Raw genomic sequence first — 16,261 nt, 5'->3', positions numbered from 1 at the left:
TCAGCCTCACTCTGGTTATAAGAAAATGAACAATATTTAGTTAAACAAAAAACATTTTGTCATTTTTGTTAAGGTTACCCTGTCATCTGTCAGATGAGGTCAGTACTGGCATTGTGTGACAATACAAGGAAATAAAAGAAGGCGTGTGCTGGATTGCGCTGGTTTTACAACGTTTAGTCATGAATATGCAGCCTATAGAGACAAAGTTAGTCACTCAGCAGCTTTCCCTTGGCAAAAACAGGTCAACACCTTCATCAGGTAAGAACCAATCTTTTTTTAATGCTCATTTTACCTAAGTTTAGGTAATTTATATACAATAATCTAATATATATAAGATATAATTATTTGATGTGCATAGACTAACACTGGTATGGTTAACATTTGGAGTTCCATCACAGTCCTGTTTTAGTGTTAAGTATCTGTACATGTTTGGCTATTCATTGTCTTTCAAACAGGCTAGTTGTCTTTCTCTTTAAAAGACAAGCTTAGTTTTAATTTGGAGGACAGTATAACCTTCTATTTTTTGGGTTTATCAAACATACCCAAATGTAGGACATTACTGCACACTTCTGTAATCTTTCATTACAACTTCTGCTGTGACAGCAGATGCTTAATTAGCTCTATCTCGATGATGTTTTACTGTCCATGGGACTTGCAGTGTAAAAAACAAGAAACAAAAACATTTTTACTGGTGGTCACAAACAGCATTGTCTCAATGAGTGAAAGGGATTTATACTACACTGTAGGTTCTGCACTGACGTCCCTGACATGCACCCCCCCAGAAATGTAACTACATGTCGCGGCGACAGATTTCTGTAAGCTGAAACCATTTCCCTCAGTGGAAACAAAGCTTTTATTTACTTTAATTTCACAAATAAGAAACAATAAATTGTGAAGACAATAAAGCCTCCACAAAAATAACATTTTAAGTCTTTTTAAGTGTGATTTATCCTGGCTTCATATGAGCTCATCACTGGGCTAATTTATACAATGAAAAATGCCATAGGCTTGTGCTAATAATATTAGCATGTGAAAACAGAAGCGTATTTTGAAAGAAGACAATGCATGTAACAGACCCAACTTAACACGATGTCTCAGAACGCCAACAACCAATGCACCCATGTTAGTGATGGCCAAATGAGGCCTCATGAACCACTGTCTTTATTTTCTGAAGCCACTAGCTGTCTGTTCAACAAAGGTTTGAAAGCAAACGGCATTGCAAGTGCTTCAGCCTTTATCTTTACACCAAGACCGCCATGTGGTGGGGTCAGAAAATAAAGAAAGTGGTTCATGAGGCTTCATTTGGCCTTCACTACCCAGGGTGCGTTGTCAAGTCGTATCAGGACATGGAAGGTCCATGACCTAACACCAATATGAGACAAGGTTGGAGTGAGAATGTGTTGCCAGAATGCAGTAGAGACTCTCGGCGTAGTTTTTTTTATTACAAGACTATGACTAAATGTCATAGTTCTGTAATGGTCTGCAGTGACTTCACATGACTTGTTTACTTTCCTAACATTTAATTGAAATCTTGTTTTTTCTCAACCCTTTACCAAAATACTTTTGTTACCTAAACCAAACTATGTGTTGGAATCAGGATGTCCTGCACCAATACCATCCACAGCAACACCTTTGTTCATGTGTGAGATTATCCAGGCAGCAGCTTCTTACCACCATGGATGATGTGTTTTAAGTGATAAGATAAAATCATTAGTTTTTTTTTAATTCCCTCCAACAGGACGACCAAGCTAGTCAGACCACCACGCCATGGAGAACAACACCTACCTTTTTAGCAGCTTGCCCTACAATCGGGAATCAGCCCTCCTCATGACAGCAGGTGTTGAAGTAGACCCCAACATGTGTGCAGGACTTCTCCTGGGGTCCCTCTTCCTGGGGCTCATCAGCTACATCTGGGCCTTCTGGTCGCAGCGCAGCAGGCTCACAGCTTTTAAGGAAGCCTTCATCTTGACCTTCTCAGCCCAGCATGGGAGACTCAGGGGTGTTCAAAACATCCACAACTTCCTTCTCAGTCTGCTCTTTATTGATATTATGAATGCAATCACAGCAGTCGTTTTGGTGATTGGGTTCCTGGGGTCCACCTGCAACTCTGGAATGGTCTTTGTCTATGCCTTCTTTGGGTGGTTCATATCAAGATGCATGGGAGTGGTTTTACACCTCCTAAATGCTCTGGTGTGCCTCCTTTTCCTGTTAAACCCACAACTGGGAGCCAAATTGCGCTGTTTTCACACACTGGTGGTTCTGTTGATGATTGTGTTGATCCCTTTTTATGTATTTTACCGCCAGGTGGCAATATTTGGACTGGGAACTATCACCATTGGGTTGGCTGTGACCATCGTTGCAAAATGCACAGTGCCAGCTGTGTCCCCCTCTGCTGCCGCTAGAAAGAAACCGATTGTGCTTGTCGCCATGCTCACATTCTTATTTGTCTACACCCCCCCTTTTATTCTACAGTGCCTAATAATCAGTGCAATCAACCGCGAGGAGCCGACTGATGAGTATCTCACAATTTTTATGAAGTCTCTTTTTTTCACAAGCTTTCATCTCCTAATGGATGGACTCCTGTGTTTTCTTATCCTGAAACTGCCCTCTGAAGAGGAAGAACAACTATTAGAGGAGCAACAACAGCAACACCAGAGTTTTGAAAACACTGGTGTTTCCCCAATATAATTACATAATGTACAAAATTGCATTTATGTCTAAGCACCACGAAAATTGTCAGGACTTTGCATCACACCATTTGCAAACAGTAGATAATAAGGTGAAGGGAAATGGCTCAATTCAAAATTCATCCACCTTTGTTGGTCTGCCCTCTGAGGAGGAAAACCAATAGGAGCAATACCAACAAGAGAATATGGGAAATGTCTTTTCTGCAAATGTAATGTCATAATGTGCAAATGTTTAATTATTTCTCAGCATCATAAAAATTGTTGTTATTTCTTGCATCAATAAAAATAATAGAATAAAAAGAAAAAACAACACCTTCCTCCCACACCCCTTTTTCCCTCCAAACCATACCAGGCAAGACAAAGAGAACTGATGTAATATGGACACTATGCAGAGCTTTAATATTTAATATTAATTGATGGCATGGTGGTTCAAACCCACCAGCTGGCCAGGGTCCTGCATGTTCTCCCCGTGTCAGTGTGGGTTTTCTCTGGGTACTCCAGCTTCCTCCCACAGTCCAAAAACATGCACGTTAGGTTAATTGGTGACTCTAAATTGCCCGCAGGTGTGAATGTGAGTGGTTGTCTGTCTCTGTATGTCAGCCCTGTGATAGTCTGGCAACCTGTCCAGGGTTTACCCTGCCTCTCACCCAATCATGGCTGCACACCTGCGACTCACTACAGATGTTACAGAAAATTAATGAATAGTACTCCACAGTATTATTATCGCTGTTTGGAAAAACCAGACATTTCATAATGTCACATTGGATTCCATAGTAAGGTTGCGTAAGGTGCATTTAAAATTAATTCTTCATAGGAAAATTTAATTTATTGCAGTTGAATAACTTTGATTTTTAAGATCCATACTGGACCCAATCACCTCCAATCTTTAATTCAATTTTTTTATTTTTTTTTTATTATATCTTTATTTGGAAAGACATGCTTATAACATGACAGTAGCTGTATCTTCATTCACTGTGTAGATCTTCCCAGTTTTTAGTATATAAAATAAGGAACAGGGAATCACATAAGCAACTATATACATGGAACAGTGGGAGACAATATTGCCAGCCAGGTCAGATAATAAAGTTACAAGAAGTAATGAAACACAATAAAATAAAGTAGAGTTTAATGGACCATAGACTCAGATAAAGTCAGCTCTAATGGGGGTTATATATGCGATCCATTTGTTCCAAATTTGATAGAATTGCTCTTTTTGGGTTCTTAAACAATATGTTATTTTTTCAGTCTTGAATATTTCTAAAATTATTCCAAGCCAATCATCTATTGTTGGTGGTGCTGGATTTAGCCATCTCCTAGTGATAGATTTTTTCGTTGCCGTTAATAGAATTTGTAGTAATCTTATATCCTTCCTTTGGTCCAAAAAGGAGACACGGCCCAGATACAAAGTTTCAAAGTCCTGAGGAACCTGTGTGCCAAAAATTTTACCTAGAGAGTCATGAACACCCTTCCAAAACAGTTTCAGTTTGGGGCAGTCCCAAAATATATGATAGTGGTTTGCCAACCGTGAACTGCACTGCCGCCAGCATGGCATATTAGCATCTCTATATTTCTCTTGGTTGGGTGTCTTAAAGTACCTAATTATGTTTTTCCAACAATGTTCTCTCCAGTCTATGGAGTTAGTTGAGGACCACTGAAATTGCCAAATATCCCCCCAGGCCTCTTGTGACAATCTAATCCCTGCCTCTCGTTCCCACTTCTCTTTAATATAATTAGCGTTATGGTTCTTAGCATGAGATTGAAGTAGCTTTTTTAGGGGTAGACAATGTGGCCGATAGTAATATTGCATAAAATTTGGATTCAACTGTTGAAAAACCCTTGAATTTACATTCCTGATTAATATAGTGTCGTACCTGCAGGTATCTATAAAAATCATTCTGCTCCAAGCCGTGCCTGTCCTGCAAGAATTCAAAACAGTGAACTGAGTCCTTATGTATAAATGTCAAATAATTAGTTAGCCCCCTCTCTGTCCAAATTAAAAAATTAAATTCACCATCACCTCTGTTGGGAAGGAAATCTGTGTTGTAAGCACACCATCTAAATAGTTCCAGCATTTTTTGAATACCACATGATTTGATCACCATTTGCCATATTTTCAAGGTATGATTAGTCCATGTGTTCCCTGTTTTCTCCAGTTGTTCCATCAGTCCCTTGTCCGCCATTACAGACTGTAGAGGAAACCCCTCCACAAGTCCGGATTCCAGGTCCTTCCAGTTCGCCCTGTAATCACTGTTGCACCAATAGAGTAGAGTTGTTAACTGGGCAGCATAATAGTAGTTCTTTAAGCATGGGAGGGACATTCCCCCATCTTCTTTGTCCCATTCCTTAAATTGACTATCAGCTACCTCTATAGGCAGGTTTCTGAAGAGATAGAGTAGGCGGGGAAGGATGTTCATTTTAACAGCACTAACTCTTGAGCTAAGACTTAGGAAGGGAATGAGGCTCCATCTGTGCAAGTCAGATTTTATCTTGGCTGATATTTGTCCATAATTAGCCTGGAAAAGCCTAGAGAGGTCCCCCGTGAGTGTTATACCAAGGTTCTTTGAGGCCTTAAAATTTAGGGTCATTACCTGTGTCTTAGAAATGTTTACTTTGTACTTGGAAAATTTACCAAATTCACGTAGTGCCAAAATCAGCTCAGTAAATGACCTCTCAGGCTCCCCCAGGCTGATCAACACGTCATCAGCAAACATTGCCACCTTGTGTTCTCCTCCAGCTATTACAATTCCTGTGATCTTGTTATTTTGCCTTATCAATTGACCTAAAGGTTCGATAAATAAATCAAAGAGGAGAGGCGAAATTGGGCAGCCCTGTCTCGTGCCGCGTTTCAGGAGAAATGAGTCAGAAAGACCCCCATTGATCTTAACACGGGCTGCAGGTTTATCAAACAGGGCTTGGATTACCTTTATGAAGCTGTTATTAAAGCCAAACTTCTCCATAACCTTATACAGGAAAACCCATCTGACTGAGTCGAAGGCTTTCTCAGCATCCAAACTTACTATCAACGATTCCATATTATCCTGTTTTATTTGTCTAAGAATATGCAGAGTTCTTCTTATATTATCCGTAGTCTGTCTGTGACGAATGAAACCTGTCTGGTCTAAGTGGATAAGATGTGGGAGGAGATTCTCTAGTCTACGTGCAAGAATGGAAGTGAACATTTTATAATCCAGGTTAAGAACGCTGATTGGTCTATAATTGCCGCACTGAGGCCTATCTTTTCCCTCTTTGGGAATCACTGAGATTATTGCCTCTCGCCAAGAGGGAGGAATCACTCCTTCTTTTAAAATCCAATTAAATGTTTTGAGCAGTATTGGGACTAAATCAGATCTCAGAAACTTATACCACTCAGTATTGTACCCGTCTGCCCCAGGGGCCTTCCCTGTCTTCAATTTAGTAATGGCCGAGTTGACTTCCTCCCCTGAGATTGGTCTTAATAGAAATTCATTTTGTTGCTCTGTAAGAGTAGGTAACATCAGGGAGTTGAGGAAGGTATCCATGTGGTTTCCCTCTGGGGCCTGTGGTTGAGAATATAGCTCTCTGTAGAAGACCTCAAAACATTCCTGAATTTTCTCCATTTTATTCTCTATCGTTTTAGTTTTGGGTGATCTAATTTTAAATATTGTACTCTCCTCCTGCTGTTTGCGTAATTTATAGGCTAAATATTTTGTTGATTTGCTCCCAATCTCATAGTACTTATGCCTCATGAAAAGGATTTTTTTCTGAGCTTCTTGTGTGAGTATATCATTGATTTCCCCCTGTAGTTTCCTTATTTCCTGCTTTAGGTCCGGGTTAGTGTTGCCAGTATCCGCAAGTATTTTCTGCTTTAACTGACCCTGAAAATTTGTCAGCTTCTGCTCCTTCAGTTTTTTCAAGTGGGAAGTTATAGAAATGAGTTTCCCTCTCATTACTGCCTTTAGAGTGTCCCACAGGATTGCTGGTGATACTTCTCCTGTATCATTCACCTCTAAGTATTCCTTAATGTCATTCTTTATTGTGGATAGAATCACTGGATCGTTAAGTATGTGTGAATTTAATTTCCAAAGAGTTTTGCATCTTTTCCTTTCCAGAGACAGAGACATAGAGATGGGGCTATGGTCCGACAAGTCTATTGTTCCAATATTACAATCTCTTATTTTAAACCGATCAATGTTAAACATAAAGAAATAGTCTATCCTTGTATATACTGCATGTGGGACTGAGTAATGTGTATAGTCTCTGCCTGTTGGATAAAGTTCCCTCCACACATCAATTATACCCATTTCTTCCATGTATGACTTAACTTTCCTCGTAAGTGCTTTATTCGATCCGGTTATTCCTGAGGAATCAAGATTGTGGTTTAGCCATATGTTAAAATCTCCCCCACACACAACCAATCCCTGAGCGTCAACCATCAAATCAAACATACATCTGTATAGTGGCCAGTCACTCCCTGGAGGAATATATGCATTAATCACTGTTAATTCAGTCCCTTCTATTTTCCCTGTAACCTTAACAAATCTGCCTTCCTCATCACTAATTGCTGACATATGTTCATAATTGAGCGTATTAGAAATAAGAGTGGCTACTCCCCTCTTGTGGCCTGACTTATCTGAGGAGGAGAACACATAGTTGAAACCCATTCCCTTCAATTTTGCATGCTCAGACTGACTCAGGTGAGTCTCCTGGAGGAGTGCTATTTGAGCTTTTTCCTTTTTTAAAACTGACAGTATCTTGCGTCTCTTCATTGGATTCAAAACCCCATTTACATTAAAAGAAATTATTTTCACCGGTCCACTTTGCATATAACAGTAAATGAAACAACATGATCATACATCGTACCCTGACCTGCTGGTAAACTCCCTTGATAGAACAAATAAAAGAAAAAAACACACAAAGAACAAACAAAAACAGACTTCCCCCTCATTCTTGAGGGATAACCTCAAAAAACACTCCCTGAGTTAGAGGGCCCTCAACCAAAATGACAGTCTCAGATAAAAGGAAAACAAAAAACCGACATAATTGCCTCGACTGTATTTAGTGTTTGTTTTTAGCCGACCTTCAAACTTGTTCATTTCCTCTGCAAAGCCTAATTATTCCTTATGCTCGCGCCTGAATATTTGCAGTCTTTCTTTATAGCCAGGGTCCCCCCTGGCTCGTAGCTTACGACGGCCCTCCACAGTGTGCCATGACGACCACCTTTGCAGCTTTTCCAGGACCGTTACAGGCTTGACCACTTTCACCGGCAGGCCTCTTCTGGCAAGATCCGCCGTCGCATCCTACACAGTGTTGTAGACTTTAAAGCCATCTTCATGGTGGACCTTCAGGCGAGCTGGATACAGGAATTGGGATCGTAGATTTTTGTCCTTCAGGATCCTTCGTGCCTCTGCGTACTCCTTCTGCCTGGCCATTATCTCTGGTGGGAAGTCATGGTCGAGGTTGATCTTACTGTTTTCCCACACAAAGCCTCTCTTTTGCCAAGCCAGTCTCAGCACTTCTTCTTTGACTGGGAAGCTAAGAAACTTCACCAGAATTGATCTGGGCCGTGCGTCAGATGGGGGCATAGGCGCTAATGCCCTATGAGCTCTTTGTATTTGTAGCTCTAATGTAGGGGGGATGTCAAGATTGTCCCTGAGCAGCTTCTCCACAAAGGGAATCATGGACTGTTGTGCTGGTTCAGACCACTCCGGGACCCCAAATATACGTAGCGTTTCCCTCCTTGTGTGCCCCTCCAAACTTGTTAGCTTAGCCTGTAGCTGGTCTTGTGTTTTTAGCATCACTGCTAATATCTCCTCGGTGTTCTGGAGCTTTTCCTCGTTAACCACTATTTTAGTCTCTGCCTCCCCCAGCCTCGCGATGGTCTTGGCCAGTTCACTTTTAATGTCCCGCATCTGTTTTTTGCTATCTTTTCTGAAGCCTCGTAGCTCTTTCAATATCACGGCCAGGCTTACCGCCTCCTCCTCTTCCTCAGATTCACTGCTATCACGGCTCGGTGAGGGCGAGCTATCCCTGTTAGCACTAGCTTCTTCAAGTAGCTGCGGCAAATCCTCGGTGTTTACAACACTACGTGCTGGCTTTGTTGTTTTCTTTCCTTTCGTCGGCATCTTAGCCCCTTACTGTAACTGTTCAGACGCGGTTCAGTGATTGTTTTAAGATTTTCGGGGCAATTTTATTTTCTTAAGTCGAGAGATTCTTTTCATGCTGCCATCCCTTACGACCCGGAACCGGAAACCTCAATTCAATTTTTTTTTATTAAATTTCTGTCTGTTGTAGTTTACCATTGGCCTAACCCCCTATACCACAAACCCAAAGATATCAAGTGTCTTTAAATTTTGGATGGCTGGATGGAAAAAAAACAAGCATTTCAGAATGTCACCTTGCTTTCTAGGTAACTTTGAACATTTCCCTGTGTATTTAAAATGATTTCTTCACCAGGAAAACTGATTTTTTGGCAATAAATGAGCTGTTATTTAAAGAACTGTGAAAAATTAACTATAAAATTGTGTTTATTTTCTCTTTTTTGTTATTCTTTCCTTTTTGATGGTCTATAACAAAGAAATGCCAACTAAATTTGATATTTCTTGGCATATCCAATCAGTTTTAATACATCCCAGGTGTAATTTGGTAGCTTACCTTTATAGAGCTAATCAAAGGCTATTGCTTCATGCAGTAACAGGTGCGGAAACTTTGTCACATGCTGTCATCACCTGGGTAATGTTTACAAGTCACGTCTGCATTCATCTTTGATCACATAACAGGATGAGTTTTGATGGCAACTTTTAGAGATCACGGCAGTATGTCAGTTATGAATTTTAGGATTTTAGGTCTGTCAGTAATATCTTAAACAAGCCATGCTAGTGGCTCTAATAATGGGCACAAATTGGACCACTTGTAAACTCATAGGTCTGCTGTAATGTACTCTTGGGTCATTCAGAACATACTGCTCCTGGAGCAGCAGAGCACCAAGAGGAATGAATGTGCAGCCACACTGCCTGCGTGAGCAGCGCTGCTAAAGTACACGTGCTAGCTGTGGAACACCCCGAGAATTATCATGCCTACTTTGTCCACGTGATGTTCACAGTTTCAACAAAAACAGACAATGAAAACGGTGTTTTGATAATTGTATATATATATTTGTTAAAAAGTTTTTCTTTTCATCAGATAATGTGTACATTGCAAAGGCAGCAATCTGTATTCAACATAGAGGCAAGATAAAGACCAGCTGGAACAAATATAGTGAAAAAGGAAAGAAACAAGAAACACACAATACAAAAAAAGGATAAAATAAAGAAGTACGCATTGAAAGTTATATTAGTATTCAACAGAGGAAATGAAGAACAAAACAAAACAAAACAAAACAAAACAAAAGAACACCTTGGTAACACCACGTATAGGACCTAGCCACCTAACGTCAAACCCACAGATATGAGTCAATTCAAATCTGCTGGATTGTAGACTATTTAATGAGAAACCGTTTCCAGATTTTCAGGAAGATGTTTTCCTTGTTGGCACATTTATATCAAAGGCCTTTGATAATCTTATTGACATCATATCACCTTCATTATAATTCCAATGTCCAACGTATGTAAATATTTTGTTTTACCTCAACTTTTCCTGTTTCTGTTTAAAAATAAAAGGGAGATAGCGGTCATGCACTGCTCACACAGGCAGTGTGGCCCAGGATCCCACAGTTTTCCCATATCATCCTGCTGATGCTCCAAGCCATACTGCTTAAAAGCTCAGTTTTCCGGTTTGGCAGCTTGTAAAACGTAGTTATGGATTCTTTACCCAGTTGGTGGTACATCCTGCTTCACCTTCCATCCCCTCCACCTTCTGATGACAAAGTCAGCTCATGTATTACATCACTGTAAAAGTGTTGATATGATACGCATGAAACGTGCATGTAACATATTCATGGTTTGCAGAAATGTACAATGCCGATATTTTCTTAATGACTTGCAGTGCTGTTTTTGAAGAGAATGTGTGAAAGTGTCGTATCCCTTTAAAAACTGAAAAAAGTCATGTTTACAAACACGATGATAGAAGGGTTAAATGTGGGTCAGGTAATATATTAAATGAAATAAAGCCTTAGTTTCCCCCTCATAATGTGTCAGCAGATTGTCCTTCAACAAAATAATAAACAAGTATAAATGTTTCACATCTGTCAAATCATATGATCCTTTACAGTCCCAAAGGATACTAAAGTTGAATGGCAAAATACAACATTATGGGATAAACAAAGGTAAATTAAATTTTTATCTTTTTTATCCCAGCATTTGTAAGCACCTGCACATACTTTCCTGACTGAGGACAGGCACACAAACTGAGCAACACATTTGTGACAGAGCGAAAGAAAGAGTGACAGAGAGAGGGGGAGAAATGGCGGAAGTTGAACTACTGCATGCAGTGTTTCCTTGAGATATTACTAACTTAATAAGAACTCTGCTTTGTCACTTTTTGACAAACACACATATTTGGGGTTAGTAAATCCATTTTATTAAAGCTGCAGGCAGTTCATTTCTGTGAACGTCAGGCCCGGCACGCAGGAGTGAGATGGCATATCCTCCATGGAGTGGCGAACTGTGACCCCTAATGTGCATGGAGATGGCTTCAGGCCTGGAGCCTTGTAGAACATGAAGTTTGGGGCAGATTAGACCATGTATGCTGAACCTACAAACCACTTCCTGTTTGGTGGTGAAACATGGAAATTTGACACCTGACCACGGTCACATGATTTGATGAAAACTCAAGCTTTAAAGGGATAGTGCACCAAAAAATGAAAATTCAGCCATTATCTACTCACCCTCATGCTGAGGAACGCTCTGGTGAAGTTTTAGAGTCCTCACATCCCTTGCAGAGATCAGCGGGGGGAGCGGCTAGCACACCTAATGGCTGACGGCGCCCCAGAATAACGTCCAAGAACACAAAATTGAAACCACAAATTATCTCCAACATGCTCATCTGTAGTGATCCAAGTGTGCTGCAGCCGCGACATAAAAAGTTGTTTCGAAAAACGTCATATGAACTCTGTTTTTAGCCTCACTGTAGCCTGTAGCTCCGACTGCTTCTCTGTGCTCCGCGCTCACGTGTGCGCGCTCAGGGTGATCAGTGATGCATGGTCTCTTAAGAGCAGCAGTCTCGTCAGTACTGATGTCCAGATTCTCAAGTGCAGGCATCGCCAATTCCCAGTCTGAGCAGCAAAGACTTTCCTCATCCATTGGCATTGCTTTGCATTTGAAACAACTACACCACCAGGTTTCCAGTGCTCAACTCCGGTATTCTGTTCCTCCTCAATTTCAAAGTCTTCAGACATATTGGGCTGTCCTTTGCTAAAAGACCCTAGTGCAAATTATCTTTTAGCTCTGTGGTTACGTTGTCTCCCCCTGCGGTGCACGTGTCACGTGATGTAAACACGGGTGAGCAAAGCTCATGCTTTCGCTGGTCTCACACAAGCGCGCACACGTGAGCACGGAGCACAGAGAAGCAGTCAGAACTACAGGCTACAGTGAGGCTAAAAACAGAGTTCATATGACGTTTTTCGAAACAACTTTTTATGTCGCGGCTGCAGCACACTTGGATCACTATGGATGAGCAGTATGGAGATACTATGTGGATTCAATTTTGTGTTCTTGGACGTTAGTCTGGGGCGCCGTCAGCCATTAGGTGTGCTAGCCGCTCCCCCCGCCGATCTCCACAAGGGATGTGAGGACTCTAAAACTTCACCAGAGCCTCCCTTGGCAGGGGTGAGTAGATAATGGCTGAATTTTCATTTTGAGTGCACTATCCCTTTAAGCAACTTTTGTTGTCCAAGGTCCTTAGATGGTATGGACAAAATTTGAAGTCAGTCAGATCAAATCTGTAGGAGGAGTTTGTTAAAGTACGACCCCTGGAAATGGCCAAAAATGCACAAAATTGTACACAAATTGTACACACACATTTGCTGAATTGATTAATATTCTGCAGGCCAGATGGAAAGCTTTGGCCGGCCGGATGTGGCCCGCAGGCCGGCAGTTGACGATCACTGTTGTAAAGGTTTTAACTCCGCCAAAAGAGTACTGGTGTTGTGTGATGATACAAGGGAATAAAAAGGCTTGGGCTTGACGCACTACTTTTACAAGGTGCTGTACTGCTATAAATATGCAGCCCAAAGAAACGAAGTCAGTCACTCAACAGCTTTCTGCTGGCAAAAAGAACTCAACACCTGAATCAGGTAAAAACCAATCTTCGTGCTCATTATACCTTTAAGAAATATAGATGATTGATACTACTGGCAAGCAATAATTAGTAGCCTCAGTGTTTTCTGGTGTTCACATTTTACATATCAGTCTGAACATTAACAGCTAGAAAAACTTTACTGCAACAGGAATACCAGAATTGGATGAAGCATCAACTTCACAATAAAAAACCAAGAAGGCAAAATTGTAAAACAAATCTCCCTGTGATTGTAGAAAGAGATAATTTTAGTCTATTTTTATTTGACAAAAATTCATGACATTTTATTTAATCTTTATATTAATCTAGTGAGGCTAATTTATGTATCACATATTAGAATCACAGTGACAGGTTGTATGAAAATTTAATTTAGAAATTTTTTTTCTACAAATACAAATAATCTCTGCACACTCACAAACAGCAGTGTTTGACAGGTTTAAGGGGTGGTTTACGAGCACACATGTACTGACCATCTTCTGAAAAGCTCAACATCTCTATTTATTAGTGATGGTCAAATGAAGCCTCATGAACCACTTTCTTTATTTTCTGACCCCACCAGATGGCGCTCTTGGTTTAAAGATAAAGGCTGAAGGACTGGCAATGAAGTGTGCTTTCAAACCTTTGTTGAACACACAGCGCCATCTGGTGGCTTCAGAAAATAAAGACAGTGGTTCATGAGGCCTCATTTGGCCATCACTAGTTACAACTACTTTGCAGCAGTAAATGCAGTGTTATTTTTAATCCACTTAGTAATTTGTTGAGTAATATGTTTCCCCCCCACGATGTCTACTTGCAACTTGTAACTAAAGCATTGTATGGTTATATTTAGGCACTCAAGGGAAGTTCAGGTAAAGGAAACACTGTGGTCTTGGTTCAGTGTTGGAACGACCTGCAGTGAGATGAAGTGCGACACATGATGTGTTCACTTTCCTGACATTGGATCGAAACCACGTTCTTTTCCGACCTTTAACAAAAGCACTTTTGCTGCCTAAATCAAACTATCCCTGGGACTTAGGATGTCCTGTGCTCTGTATGCATTGCCGCCATGACCACCTTTCTACGTCATGTGTGAATACAGCTCAGCCAGCAGCTTGGTTGCTTACCAAGACATAATAATAAAAACAAATAAACAGGGTTGGTATGGACGATGTTCTGTGATAAAATTTAATCAAGACTTTTGTCTCTCTTCAATCAGGACAACAAAACTAGTCAGACCACCACATCATGGAGAGCATCACCCATCTTTTCAGCAGCTTGCCCCACAGTCGAGAATCAGCCCTGCATGTGACGGCAAGCGTTGAAGGGAACCCTAATCTGGCTGCGGGACTTCTCCTGGGTTACGTCTTCATGGGGCTTGCCACTTACATCTGGGTCTTCTGGTCGCAGCGCAGCAGGCTTGAAGGTCTCAGATTAACCCTCTCGTGCCAGATTCACGGCCTCAAGAACGTTCAAAAAATCCAAGGCAATCTTCTCCCTCTGCTCTTTATCGACTTTGTGAATGCAGTCACAGCAATCATCATAGCGATTGGGTTCCTCACGTCCACCTGCAACTCTGAATTACACTGTGAATATGTTGTCATTGCGTGGTATCTGTCGAGATGCTTTGGATTTATTTTACATCTCCTAAACACCTGGGTGTGCCTCATTTTCCTGTGCCACCCAGAACGGGGTGTCAATCAGTGGTGGATTTACTTACCCCTTATTAAATTAGGGTTTATATTTATCCCTGCTTTTATACTACAACCCGCTGGGACAATGACGGGGTTGCAAGTAATGATCATTGTTTTTGCTCTGCTAATCCCTGTAAAGTGTGTAGTGTCAACCGCCGCGTCACCCTCTAATGCCATTTGGAAGAAACTGATTGTGCTTGTCGCCATGCTCACATTTTTAATTGTCTTCACTCCCACTTTTATTCTTGAGTGGCTAATGATCACCATGCCTGTAGAGCAACATTTCATGAATGCTCTGTTTTACACAAACTTTCAACTCTTGTTGGACGGTCTCCTTTGTTATTGTTTCCTGAAGTTGCCTTCTGAAGATCAACAACAACAACAACAGGAGCACCAGCGACAACCCATGACTTTTGAAAACCAAATCTACAACGTGTCTTCAAATGTAAATGTGCCAACGCTTAATATGTCTCGTTTTGCATCACAACAGTTGTCAGCTGTTGGGGGCGGCAGTAGCTCAGTCTGAGGAGACTTGACTTGAGAACCAGAGGGTCGCTGGTTCAAAATCCCTGAACGGTCTAGAAATGGCATGTGGGCTGGCAGCTGGAGGGGTGCCACTTCACACTCTGGGCACCGCTGAGATGTTATTGCTGACCCTCTGCCATCATTGCGTGTCTGTGTGGACTGATAAATAAAGGAACTACATTTAATTTCATTAACTTAAATGACTGATAATTTGGTGAAGAAGAATGGGTCATAATTCATTAGTCATCCACCCTCGCTATTCTTGTCTTCAACGACAAACAATCTGTAAATGTAAAAATTAGCATCGCTTTCACTTTACTTATGTGTCTCTGGATTTTACTGTCAATGGCTGGAAAAAATAAACCATTTGTCACCTTTGTTTCCTTGTAACACTGAACACATTTTGATTTGAAAGAACTGAGAATAAAATTGTTTTTTTTTTCAAGTTTATTAGATTATTCGGTTAAGCTCTTAAATACAACTGTAATTCATCTTTAAAGTGTGTACTGTGATCTACAACAAAGAAATGTCAGCCAAATAAAATCAGAATTTGACTTCATTGTTTTGTTTTGTTTTCAATTTTTTAGATGATCATGTTTTAATGTGAAACTTTTCACATTCTTACAATATAAATTATCACATTATAAACATATAAAATTTTGAAAAAGGGAGAAAGAAGATCAAAAATTACAGGTTGAGGATCTGGTTAGTGTGATACAATACACTTCAGTTTAAGTACATGTTGTATTAATGTATATATTTGAGAAACTTTGACAGATTTGGACATTGCAGAGTGTCACTTATTGTATATCCCCAGGTCTTAAAAATGATTTAACATGTCTTTCTTGTTTTGCGCCACCTCCTCCCCTCTAATAAATACCAAACAGTCCCTAACGAGGTAGGAAAATCTGTCACATGCAGTCATCACCCTGGGAATGTTAACTAGTCACGTCTCTGCATTCATCTTTAATCACATGTCAGGATGAGTTTTGATAGCGACTGTGATAGCTTCAGAGTAGGTCAAGAGGGCGGTCTGTTGGTTATAAAATACAACAAAGGTCTCATGATTTGTCGTAGAACATAAAACCTTTATTATCATATCACTTACCATAGTGACTGCAGTCATGTCAGCGGCTCTGTCAGGCTAGAGCAGTGCTTTGAGCTAAATGC

The 16,261-nt window shown here is 40.7% G+C and overlaps 1 long non-coding RNA gene across 1 annotated transcript; it reads left to right on the top strand.

Moving 5' to 3' along the window:
* The first annotated feature begins 12,808 nt into the window (after window positions 1-12,808).
* LOC117246477 (uncharacterized) lies at window positions 12,809-15,469 on the top strand. Its single transcript, XR_013488586.1, has 2 exons — window positions 12,809-12,894; window positions 14,092-15,469. It is a non-coding gene; the product is annotated as an uncharacterized LOC117246477 (long non-coding RNA).
* Window positions 15,470-16,261: the final 792 nt, after the last annotated feature.

This window comes from Epinephelus lanceolatus, chromosome 22, assembly GCF_041903045.1.
Source record: "Epinephelus lanceolatus isolate andai-2023 chromosome 22, ASM4190304v1, whole genome shotgun sequence".
Classification (NCBI taxonomy): domain Eukaryota; kingdom Metazoa; phylum Chordata; class Actinopteri; order Perciformes; family Serranidae; genus Epinephelus; species Epinephelus lanceolatus.
The sequence above is the reverse complement of the archived record's forward strand: the minus strand, read 5'-3'. Positions and strand labels throughout refer to the sequence as shown.